The sequence below is a fragment of the Ovis canadensis genome, chromosome 8, assembly GCF_042477335.2.
Source record: "Ovis canadensis isolate MfBH-ARS-UI-01 breed Bighorn chromosome 8, ARS-UI_OviCan_v2, whole genome shotgun sequence".
NCBI classification, from domain to species: Eukaryota; Metazoa; Chordata; class Mammalia; order Artiodactyla; family Bovidae; genus Ovis; species Ovis canadensis.
The window spans coordinates 26,545,495-26,558,050 of record NC_091252.1 but is presented as its reverse complement, the minus strand read 5'-3'; the positions used below and the strand labels follow the sequence as shown (position 1 = coordinate 26,558,050).

The window sequence follows — 12,556 nt, the reverse complement described above, 5'->3', positions numbered from 1 at the left end:
GGATGACCATCGATGATTAATTGTCTGTTAAGGCGCAAGCCGGGAAAAAAAACAAACAACACTGCCCGGGACGCCGAAAGCTAAGACCCACCGTCTCGCCGGCCAGCGAGCCGGTTGGCGGCGGGGTTACCCCGGGCCGGGGCGTCGGGACGGGGGTTTAAGGGGAGGGAGGCGCGCTCCACGATTGGGGGCGGGTCCCGGCGGCCGCTCTCTCCGCCCCCGCAGTCGCCGCCACCTCCAGCCCGCGCCCCAGCGCAGCCGCTCAGACGCGGTCGCATCCTCGTGGACGGTAGAGGCGGCAGCGAGCTAGAGTCAGCGTCGCAGCTCGCGGCCACGGAGAGGCCAGGCGAGCCCGAGCGCCGGGACCCGGCCCAGGCTCGGCGGACACCTCTTTGCGCGGCTGGTACGTACATGGTGAAGGGGAGGTGGAGTGGGGGTGGCTGGAGCGAAGATGGAGGGAAAAGGACTTGAGGAGGCAGGGGAGACTGAGCGAGCAAAGATGCGTTAGGAGCAACTTTCCTATTTTCCGGCCAGTCCGCGCGAGCATGGGGGGAATTCAAGCAGATGCCTCTTTGGCCGGAGTGACCACATCATGTAACACGCAGAGGTCCTTGCAGAGTGGAAGGGGGCGCTCAGGTCAACAGGGGTAACCAGGAAGGTCTGATCACCTCTTTTTGCCCATTCTGCCCTGAAGGTGGACATTGGTGATGTCTCGTAAGTTGCTGAGCCTTCGCCTCTCGCACGAGCAGTGCCACGTCGTTTGTCCTGGGTTGCGCTTTTCCAGACCCTGGCAGCCCCTCGCGGCCGTGGGGTCAGCAGTGTTCTAGCCGGCTCGGCTCGCGTCGAGCTGTCTTTAGCCCAGTCACCTCACCTCATCAGCCTCCATCCATTTTTTGATAAAACCTGGAAATAATTATATCGAGTGAACTCGTGGGTTCCCAGCAACTGTTGGATTTTCACGGAGTCTGGGACACCGGCCGGCAGCCAGGGAGGGAGAGGAGTGCAGTGTGGTCGCAGGGGTTCGGGAGATGAGCGCGTGGGTCGTCATTGCTGATGTGCAGCAGCTCGTTGGGGAAAGTCCTGATAGTTCCCTCTAGGAGAGATGACCCTGATTTACCTGCTCTCCGGACTGCCAAGTCCCTGCCGAGCGAGGCTCAGATGAACCGGTCAGTTTCATCTTCGTAGAGCTCATCCCAGGGAACGCATATGAACACGGTTCCTTTGGAAGAGCGCTTGGTATAAACAGGACACGGAGGAATCACTGGGGAAAAAGAACAAACCCAAAACAAAACAAAAAATCCTGCAGGTGGAATTTTTAGTCCGAGTCTGTGCAGGACTCTAAAATGGAGATTCAGTGCTGATGACCACTTAAATATTCAACTGGAAAAACTAAAAACTAAAACGCTCATACTAATAATAGTTTGAATACTGAAAAAGTATGGATTAGAACTGTGCCGAGTATTGCATTTCTCTTTGTGTACACATAGATTCAAGATCCATCTGTCCACTTTGTCTCTTCATAAGATGCCTTTCTTCTTCTTATTGACATTGCTACACACAAAAAAATTTGTTCTCTGATTTAATATTCAAGAAGGTCAGAATTTGGATTACTAAAATGAGATCTGCTGGTCATAAAGCTCACAGGAAGTTCTGTAAGTGATATGGGTTCTGGATCATGGTTTGTTAGACTAGCATTTTGCAAACCATTTTTTTTCCTACTTGTCAGGTGCTGATCAGTACCCCTCTATTGACACTATGATAAGGAAGTTCATTTCTAAAACAGTGTTTTGGAAAAACAGATGATTTAATTTTGAAGTAAAGTATGTGTTGAAAAAAAGTTTTCAAAAAGTTTTTAGTAATGAGCTTCTTAGTTTTATCTTCACCATAACTTTCTTCAGCAAAATATCAAAGACTAATGGAATACCTTATACAGGATATTTTAAATTATGTCAGATTTCAATTTTGTTAAATAATTTTCTCTCCTCTTTAGCCAATTTTAAACTGGAAGTTTAGATTTTTTAGAAATTTACCCCTTCAATGATTTTTAAAGAAATTTTACCAAGTTGTAAAACCATCACCATAATTCAGTTTTAGAACATTTTAATCACCCCAATAAGATCCTTCATGCCCACTTATAATTAATCTCTGTTCAGACTCAGGCAATTAGTAATCTTTCTTCAGTCTCTATAGATTCGCCTTCTCTGAATATTTTATATAAATGGAATCATAAAATATGTGATCTTTTGTTTATGGCTTTTTCTCACTTAACATACTGTTTTTGAGATCTGTGTCGTAATGTGGATTGGCATTTTGCTCATCATATTGCTGAAGTTTTCCATTGTATGAATCCACCACATTTTGTCTGTCCATTCACCAGTGGTTGGACATTTGGGTTGTTTTCAGTTTGAGGCTATTATGAGTCATGATGCTGAGAACATTCACATGCAAGGCTTCGTGAGTTTGGATGTGTTCATTTCTCTTGGATAGTTATTTAGCAGTGCAATTGCTGGGTTGTATGATAAATATATATCTAACTTTCTAAGTGAAGCAAAGTGAAAGTCACTCAATCGTATCCGACTCTGCGACCCCATGGACTATGCAGTCCATGGAATTCTCTAGGCCAGAATATTGGAGTGGGTAGCCTTTCCCTTTTCCAAGGGATCTTCCCAACCCAGGGATTGAACCCAGGTCTCCCTCATTGCAGATGGATTCTTTACCAGCTGAGCCACAGGGGAAGCCCGGGGGTCTCCTGCATTGCAGACGGATTCTTTATCAACTGAGCAATCGGGGAAGCCACACTTCTTAAGAGCATTATAGAATTAATTTTATGTAAAAGTTATGTATTTACAAAATGTAGAAAATTCTGGAAAAATAAATGTTTCTTACTAGATTTTATATGATTCAATATATACAGAGAGAGAAGGTTGGTCAGGAAACATTTTGCTTATTTTAAAAATGTTGAACTCAAATACAGCAAGCAAATTTGAAAAAAGGTATAACATTTTTGAGAAATAAAATATTTCTAAAGACGAGGTTTGGAGCTGTTTTATATCCACAGCAAAACTGAAAGGAAGGTACAGAGATTTCCTAAATAGCCCCTGGCCCCGCACATGTATGGCTGCCTCCATTGTGGATATCTCTCACCACAGTGGTACATTCGTTATAGTGGGTGAGCCTACACTGACACATGGTAATCACCCCCCCAAATTCCCTGGCTTACCTTAGGGTTCACTCTTGTTGTTGTACATTCTGTGGCTTTGGACAAATATATAATGACATGTATAGCCTGGTGGGCTATAGTCCATGGGATTGCCAAGAGTCGAAGCTGACTGAGTGGGCACGCAGATGCAGACATCCATGAGTGTAATGTCATAGGGAGTATTTTCACTGCCCAGAAGTCCTCTGTTCTCTGCCTATTCATTCCCCACCCCCAGTATCTTTTAATGCTAAATGAGGGTAAATCAGGCTTAATTAAGACTAAATTTCCTGCAGTCTCCAGTGAAGATGGGAAATTGAGCAATTTGAAAATTGTGTTTTAAGATGTTGATAAAACTCAAACCTAAATTGCTTGAAAGTAAGGTCAGTGGTTTTCCTTTCCTTCAACAGAAGATTTTTAATTGAGTTACAAAAAATATCATTCCTTTTTAAATAGAAAAAAGCACCCCATAAATCATGTGATAAAATAAGCTTCCATAACTATGATGCCACATAATTCTTTTAAGTACTAATTGAACATATTTTATTATCATATATGGAGATCTAAGGCCCAAGTTTAAGTGATTGACATGCAAAAATCATGTATTAGGGATAAATCCAGGGCTCCTGTTTTCCCATTTTAAAATTCCTGTGGTTAGTACGTGCTCTTTTTATTCTTTTCAGTTTTTAAATGTTCACAAGGGTTTTTTATTTTGTTGTTCAATTGCTCAGTTGTGTCCAACTCTGTGTGACCCCATGGACTGCAAGCATGCCAGGCTTCTCTGTCCTTCACCATCTCCTGGAGTTTGCTCAGACTCATCTCCATTGAGTCAGTGATGCCATTCAACCATCTCGTCCTCTGTCGTCCCCTTCTCCTCTTGCCTTTTTTATTCGCATGACCGAATATACACTCCCTTAGCTTTTCTTTCTTTGACCAGACATCCCACAGTATTATTCACTGACTTATACTTTTTAAAGTTTTTATGGGTAAATGCCAGTTTATCTTTCATTACTTTAATACACAATAATGTAAAGCAATTATCCTTCAATTAAAAAGAAATAAATTTTAAAAAAAGAAGGAAAACTGCATGTTCTTTTGAATTCTGTTGGTCTCAGTAATTTTTATTCCCAGGTGGCGCAGTGGTAAAGAATCTGCCTGCCAGTGTAGGAGAAGCAAGAGATGCAGGTTTGATCCCTGGGTCAGGAAGATCCCTTGGGGTAGGAAATGGCAACCCACCCACTCCAGTATTCTTGTCTGGAAAATTCTACGGAGAGAGGAGCCTGGGGGGCTATAGCCCATGGGGTCTCACAGAGTTGGACACGATTGAGTGACTGAGCACAGATCCTTGATATACTTTTTATAAGTCATTATCAGTTAGTGATATTATATAAAGAGAACACTTGAACATAGGCAGAAAACCAAAAGTGATTATTATTACTGTTTATCTTTTTATTGGAAGTACAGTTGACTTTGAGAAATCAAATAGGTAATCTACTTCATACTCAAATGGGATATATTTTTTATTCTTGGGCTCAATGGCAAATAATGGTTTTATGCATCTGTCCAGGTATAAAGCACGCTATGGACTTATACGGGCTTCCCAGGTGGCGCTAGTGGTAAAGAACCCGCCTGCCAATGCTGGAGACCTTAAGCAACATGGGTTTGATCCCTGGGAAGATACCCTGGAGGAGGGCATGGCAGTCCACTCCAGTGTTCTTGCCTAAAAAATCCCAGGGACAGAGGAGCCGTATGGGCTACCGTCCATACAGAGTTGGACACAACTGAAGCAACTGTAAATCAAAGTGAATTTATGTTTTCTAATAACTCCAATTCCTAACAAATGATGATGCCCAAGAGTTGGGTGCTTATTGGAAAAGAAGTTCATAGCTGTCTATTTAAGAATAAAACAGTTCAGATTTGTATATGTTTCTGAATAGAAGGAAATAATCTCATCTAGAATCTTGCATTAGTTAGAATAGGATTTCTCAGACTGAAAAGCGGGCCAGCGGAATAGAGACCCTTGAAGATTACGGAGTAGCAGTGGTCTGGAGCCAGCATGGCTTGAACAGTTGTTTGGGGAGCAGCAGCAGAAGCTTTCATAGACGGTGTAAATGGAGCTAAATGCCTTCCTCTACATCTTGGATTCTCCCTCCTTAGAGTTAACTATTTCCAGCTAAGCCCTAAATTCTGCTGTGCTGATGAAAAGGAATGAATGGCCTTTGGGAGTGTGGAAATCAGCGTGTGTGTGTGTGTTAGTCGCTCAGTCGTGTTCGACTGTTTGCGACCCCATGGACTGTAGCTTGCCAGGCTCCTCTGTCCGTGGAATTCTCCAGGCAAGAATACTAGAGTGGGTGGTCATTCTCTTCTCCAGGGAATCTTCCCCACTCAGGGACAGAACCCTGATCTTCTGCATTGCAGGTAGATTCTTTACCATCTGAGCTACCAGGGATCTCCAGAAATCAGCATGGGTAACTGCAAGTTTTCACTTGTTGGGTGAAGGAAAGGGAGAAACTGAGGTTCAGTATGATAGTTTCAGGAATAAATTCATGGAAGATAAGAAAGAGTTAAGCAGTCTTCCCAAACATGCTTATATTAAATGACTCTGAAGTGATTTACTTCTAGACTAATTTTTATGGGCTGGGTTAATATGTCTCAGAAGAAAATACTCATCTTGAAATTACTATATATAGTGTGTGTGTGTGTGTGTGTGTGTGTGTGTAATTAAGGATAACCTTTAAGTCATGTAGTTACATTCATTTGTTATTTTTGTTTATTAAAAATGAGAATAAGTACTTCTATCATGGGGCTTCTGGAGCCAGATATAATATTAAATTTCAAAACACTGAAATAAGACCCTCTTGTCTATCTTTCCCAAATCTAATAGAGTCTAATAACAATCCAGACTACAGATATAATGGATTTTGTTGCATTCTGAAAGTTTGTAAAGAATCTATCAAGTCAGAAGATGTTACAAATGCCAAGGTCTAGCACAGAAACCACTCTGCCTCTCAGTCTCTGTGTCCCTGAAGAAGGATGTCTGTTATAATTGTGTTCATTGCAATAAAGAAGCAGAACTGTTCACAGGAGTGAAAACTTAGAAAAACACAAAAAGCAACTCTGCATCTTTCTAACATACCATGAACCTCTATGGATTTATCTATATGTACTCTTGCAGCTCGGAGAAGATTGGATTTGAGGAATATTGGACAGACTGTTATAGCCCAAGCAAGAGATGCTAGAGAGTGAATCATGGATTAGTGATGAAGAATTTAGGGATACACAGGAGTATCATAGTCTAGAAATATTAGGAGTGGAAAGTGATTAGGCTTGATGATAATTGGGATGTGAAGTGAAGGGGAAGTGGAAATGAAGGGTGCTTTTCAGCACCTGGCTTGAGGTTGAGGGCTAGCACTATTTACAAAAATGGCAGTAGAAGAATGAGGACATAGTTGGTGGGTTTCCTGGGTTGGATAAGGTCTGATAATTCATGTGCTTCCTGGAATGAGACCTTATTTAGAAATAGGGCCATTGCAGTTGTAATTGCCTAATATGATGTCATACAGGAGTAAGATGTGCCCTTAACCCAGTATGACTGGTATCCTGATAAGAAGAGAAGAGACACAGAGGCAGAGACTCATAGAGGCACACATGTGGCAATGGAAGCAGAAATAAGAGCTGTGTGACTTCAAGAGATTCCTAGATTTACCAGCCACCACCAAAAGCTGGGAAAGAGGCATGGAACAGATTCTCCTGAGTTCCCAAGAAGAAGCCAACCTTGCTGATAACTGCATTTTGGATTGCTGGCCACTTGAGCTGTGCCCATCTTCAGCATCAGTTGTAAAGATGGTTACAAAATAAGCAATATGATAACTTGGGCAGGGCATCTGCTGTGTCCTGACATAGTCAGAGTCCTCTGCTTTCAACCCAAGTATAGATCTAAACAAGGTCATTCAGGTTTCCCATTCATTCGTGCCACGTGGGTTTGACAGTGTGAAAATGGGACCAGTCTGCAACATGGGGGAAGGTCATAGTTTTTATCTGTTTGGCTCAGGGAGGGTAGAAGAATGTTTTCAGGGAAAGTGAGGAATAATTTCCTCACATGGTAGATCTGGGTCAGCTCCCTGAGGTGTTTGTGTTTTTTGGCCGAAGGATATTAAACTTCAAGTAAAACCCAGCACAGTTGTTTCAACTCTGAGGAGTCCATGTTTGGATTCTAGGTTTGAATGCTTTGAAAGGAAACAAACTTCAGGTGTGACTGTAAAATGGGAGGAAACAAAGAATTTTTTAAACTCGTAGATGTTCGTGTTTACCAACTCTTTTAAAAAAGTATCTTAATTTACCTAATTTTTGGAAAACGTTTCATATTACTTGTCAGTAATTATTATTGGTCTTAATACTGAATTGGTTAAGTTCTTCACTTTGTGGGTTTTGTCTCAGTGTAATCCACTTAAAATATGGACTAATGAAATACAATTGTATCTAAGGACAGCAGTTTAAGTTATAAGGACATTTCAAATTATCTTGCAAAAGGATTGTTTAAGGTTCACTTTATTGATTAACTCTTTTCTTTCAGATATTTTTGTCATCAAACCATCACACTATTAAGAACACTTAAAGATTTTACAATTTCAATTCTAATATTCAGGCATAGTTGCTTTAGTATTAAATGCCTTCCAGTCTTTGTACCTTTGCAAAGATATGTTTTTTTTATGAATGTAATAATGGTATACAGTTTTTATCCTATTTTTTCTTCTAAAATTACTATTATCAGAATAAAAATGAGTAGAAAGAATAATTTTAAAAAATAACATTTTTTTCTGATTATGCGGAGTGACCCATGACATAGTTTTTGGCTAGATAAAATTTCAGCTCTTAAAGGGATGAAACGGAATATCTCAGTTAGGCGCCATTTTAATTTTGCTGCACCCTATGCCCCAAAACAAGTAAGACAAAAATAAAAACACAAATCTTTAAAATGTGTGGCTTTAAATATTAGCAATGTTCAAATGTAGAATTCTGTTTTCCCAAGGACAGTCTGTGCTTACCGTTGTAAATTCTTCACCAAGGATCACAGACATGAAAGTATAATCAAGCGTTTTTTTTTTTTTTTTCCTTTCAATCTCATCCTTTTTATCAACTCTCCGTTGTTACCTTATAATGGTTTATTCCACATGTGATTTTCTAGGCTGGTAATGTTTGCCACTTAAAATACCACTAAGTTTTAAACTTTAAAACTTTGCAGTTGTGTTTTTGATATAATATACACTTCAGTGAAAATCAGAAACTTTCAAAACTAAGAGGAAAATAACGTCCACCTGTATTTCCAGGGTTAATTATAAAATTCTTTGCCTGTGTATATATCTTAAAAAACAAAAGTAGTATATCATATGCCCTGAATATATCATCCTACTATATCTTTTCAAGGCAATAAATCATCTTTTTTAATGGCTACATACTGATCTATTAAAATTTTAACTAATCCCTATTGGTAAATGTGCAGAATGTTTCCAAGTTTGTTTTTGTAAATAATACCATAGTAGATAACTGTATTTGTGATCTTTATATACTGTACACAGCTATCTTATTAATTTCTCTGAATAAATTTCTAGACATGGAGTTGATAAATCAATGGATAGTCACTTTTTAACCATTTTTTAAAACATTTTGCAGAATATCTTTCCAGGAAGCCTGTTGCCATTTATACTGAAAATTTTTACCAAAGTACTAGTACTGTTTCAAAAATTTTTAATTTAGAAATTTAGTAGGGAAAGATAGCTCATATTTGTATTTCTTTGCTAATGTGGCTAAATATTTTTAGATAGTATGTTTATTGGGTATTTTGGCTTTATTTGTATGAATTACTTTTTGTGTTCTTCACTTATTTTAATTCTCTTTTGTTTGTTTCAAGAACTTTTAATTCATAAGGATATTAACTCTTTGTATGTCCGTTACATTTTAAATAACAGTTTTTAAAATCAATTTCTGTTGTTTGCCATTAACTATATAGGGAGCTTTGCTTTGCAAAATACTTAAATTTTATGGATGTGAAAGCTATCAATTTCTTCTCTCATAGTTTATAAGGAGGACTTTCTCACTTTAAACATATTCATCTACATTTTTAATAGTACCTCTGACATCTTTTTTAAAAAGTTTCAACCCTTTGGAAGTTGTTTTAGTAAGGAATGAAGTAGGTAATGTAATTTTATTGTTGTTACGTTTAATCACTAATCTTGCCTCCAACTTATTTGTTCTGTAACTGGTTTGAAATAACATCCTATGCCCCTGCACCTGCTTGGAGTCCACGTTTGTGGCAACTGTCCCTTCACCCTGAAGTCCCACAGAATTTCTTCCCACCTGCCTTCCTGGCCACCATTCCTACACGTGACTGCAGGCCCTTCCATTGCCTCCCTAACCTGCCTCGATCCACATCTGTCACTCAGCACCTCACCCCAGGAAGGAAAGGAATTCCATGTCTCACATCATAGCTGCTAGCTCTTCCTACAGTCTCTGGTTCCTGTAGTCTGTGTTACCAGTTTTGAAGCATGTAATTTTGTTAGCCTTGTGAAGCATAATTTTCCAATGCTTCAAATCTCTGTTTTATCATTTGTCTACTCATTTCTCCCTTCTACCTTGAAACTTTATTATGCTTTGTGCTGCCTCTCCCTGACCTAAGCTTTGCCTTTTATTCTCCCTTCAAAATCATTCTATCATGCCCTCTGGAACACCTGTTCAATCACAATAAACTCCTCTCAACCTCTCGTGTTGCTCTAGCCCTGAATCTTGACTCTCCCACTTCCCCCTGAGTCCTTCCTATTGGAGATGGCTGATTACTCCATAGTTCATGAATCCTAGGATAGGGAAGTGGGTCACATGCCCTCCATACACCTTCCCACCTCCAGACTGCTGTTTCTCTACCCTCTTTTACTCATCCCTGTTCCTTTGAGCCAATTGGCTACACTGTCAACCACCACTGCTCATTCCTGTGAACTATTTACCACTTCAAACTGCTTCTTCACTGAACACTCCAGCAACTAGTGAACAGTCATCTTGTCCCACCCATTTCCTGTCCCCAATCTGGGTGACTTCATGTCTGCACCCAACACTGCAACTTTTCAGTTTTTGATCGTCACAACTCAAGCAATAAACTTGTCTTTACCCAACCCCTTCTATAGTTACACCCTGAACTTATCGTATGAATTTTTCCTTCCTAAAATCTCAAATTCAGAAATTCTCTTGTCATAGCATCCTATCTCTCTCTCTCTCTCTCTCTCTCTCTCTCTCTCTCTCTATATATATATATATATATATATATATATATATATATGTTTTGGGTTTTTTTACACAAATCTGAAGAGTCACACCTGGGGCTTCCTAGGTGGCACAGTGGTAAAGAATCCTTCTGCCAATGCAGGAGACATAAGAGATGTGGGTTTGATCCCTGGGTTGGGGAAATCCTCTGGAGAAGGAAATAGCAACCTGCTCCAGTATTTGTTCCTGGAGAACCCCATGGACAGAGAAGCCTGGAGGACTTCAGTCCATGGGGTCACAGAGAGTCAGATATGACTGAGTGACCCTACAGAGTCACACCTGCAGTTGTCTTTTGGCTTCATTGGGATGGCCGATTTTTATCCATCTGTTTACTCTCCGTGCTCTGCTGGCTTAGAGTAAGATATTTCGCAGTGAATTCCATGTTTCCAATGAACACAAATCAATGGAGAGCCTGAGAATTCTGTGTGCTTACCACACTTTCCTCTACAGCTCCAGCAACGTCAAAGCCTCAGTACCACCTGCCTTGAGTGCTTTTGACTTAATGACCACTTACCTGTCTTCTGGTTTATGCAGATCATTGCAGGAATCTCTATAGTCCCTGGTGGCTCAAGATAGTAAAGCGTCTGCCTGAAATGCAGGAGACCTGGGTTGGGAAGATCCCCTGGAGAAGGAAATGGCACCCCACTCCAGTACCCTTGCCTGGAAAATCCCATGGATGAAGGAGCCTGGTAGGTTACAGTCCATGGAGTTGCAAAGAGTCAGACATGACTGAGCAACTTCACTTCACTTCTCTACTCCCAAATAGCATGGCCACTACCCTGGTTTTCCTGGGACTGAGTAGTTTTCCAGGAAGCTATGCAACCTAGATAGCATATTAAAAAGCAGAGACATTACTTTGCCAACAAAGATCTGTCTAGTCAAGGCTATGGTTTTTCCATTGGTCATGTATGGATGTAAGAGTTGGACTGTGAAGAAAGCTGAGCACTGAAGAATTGATGCTTTTGAACTGTGGTGCTGGAGAAGACTCTTGAGAATCCCTTGGACTGCAAGGAGATCCAACCAGTCCATCCTAAAGGAGATCAGCCCTGGGTGTTCATTGTAAGGACTGACGTTAAGGCTGAAGCTCCAGTACTTTGGCCACCTCATGTGAAGAGTTGACTCATTGGAAAAGACCCTGATGCTGGGAGGGATTGGGGGCAGGAGAAGAAGGGGACGACAGAGGACGAGATGGCTGGATGGCATCACTGACTCGATGGACGTGAGTCTGAGTGAACTCCGGGAGTTGGTGATGGACAGGGAGGCCTGGCGTGCTGCGATTCCTGGGGTGGCAAAGAGTCGGACATGACTGAGCGACTGAACTGAACTGAACTGATGCTTAAGTCCTTGACTTAAAGACTCCACATTTTTGAAATTCCTTGTATTCTCTTTTACATATTAGCAATCTTCATCTTCACTTTTAAACTATAAGCTGTTACTTCATCTGAAGTGTGTAATAGCTCTTACTCTTCACTATCATTCTCTATGACCTTTTCAATCTAGGTCATTGGTTGAGAAAGTGGGTTGAGAAAGTCAAAACATCAGAGTGAATTAGCTAGAAATGTTATAGTTGTTCATAATAGCAAATCCATTTCAAGTTGGCTTAAGGAGAATGGGAGAATTGTATCAGATTTATGTCACCCAGCTTTCAATCTCAGCTTGATCTAGAGCTCAGATTATTTTATAAGGACCCAATTTCCTTCTACTTCACGGCTCTCGTCTTCTTCAACTTGGCTTCATTCTCAGGCTCTGCTTGGTGGAAAAATTGCTATCGACAGCTTCAGGCCTAATTTCTCAAGTTTAAATTCAAAGAGAAAAAAGTGTCTTTACCTAGTAGCGTTGCACCAGTCCTAAGATGGACTAGCTTCCATCATGAACCCACTCTTTATGCCTTTGCTGGGTTGGAAGAATGTCATAAGCCTGTTGAGGCAGGCTTCTGTCTGCCTCCTTTGTGTCCCACACCACTTCTGAGCCAGTCCTTGTGGCTCAGGGCATTTGAACTCTGATTTGTCAGGTCTGGGTCTCAACTTCATTCTTGGAAACAACAAATTACAT

The 12,556-nt window shown here is 40.8% G+C and overlaps 1 protein-coding gene across 4 annotated transcripts in view; it reads left to right on the top strand.

Moving 5' to 3' along the window:
• Positions 1-227: 227 nt before the first annotated feature.
• The window catches only part of PKIB (cAMP-dependent protein kinase inhibitor beta), a 123,874-nt gene continuing 111,545 nt past the window's right edge, over positions 228-12,556 (top strand). The window contains exon 1 of one of the 4 annotated variants that reach the window (XM_069599124.1): positions 228-403. The gene's annotated coding sequence lies outside the window, so the exon portion shown is untranslated. The remainder of the gene's footprint in view (positions 404-12,556) is intronic. The other 3 variants (XM_069599123.1, XM_069599121.1, XM_069599122.1) reach the window with 3 other exon arrangements.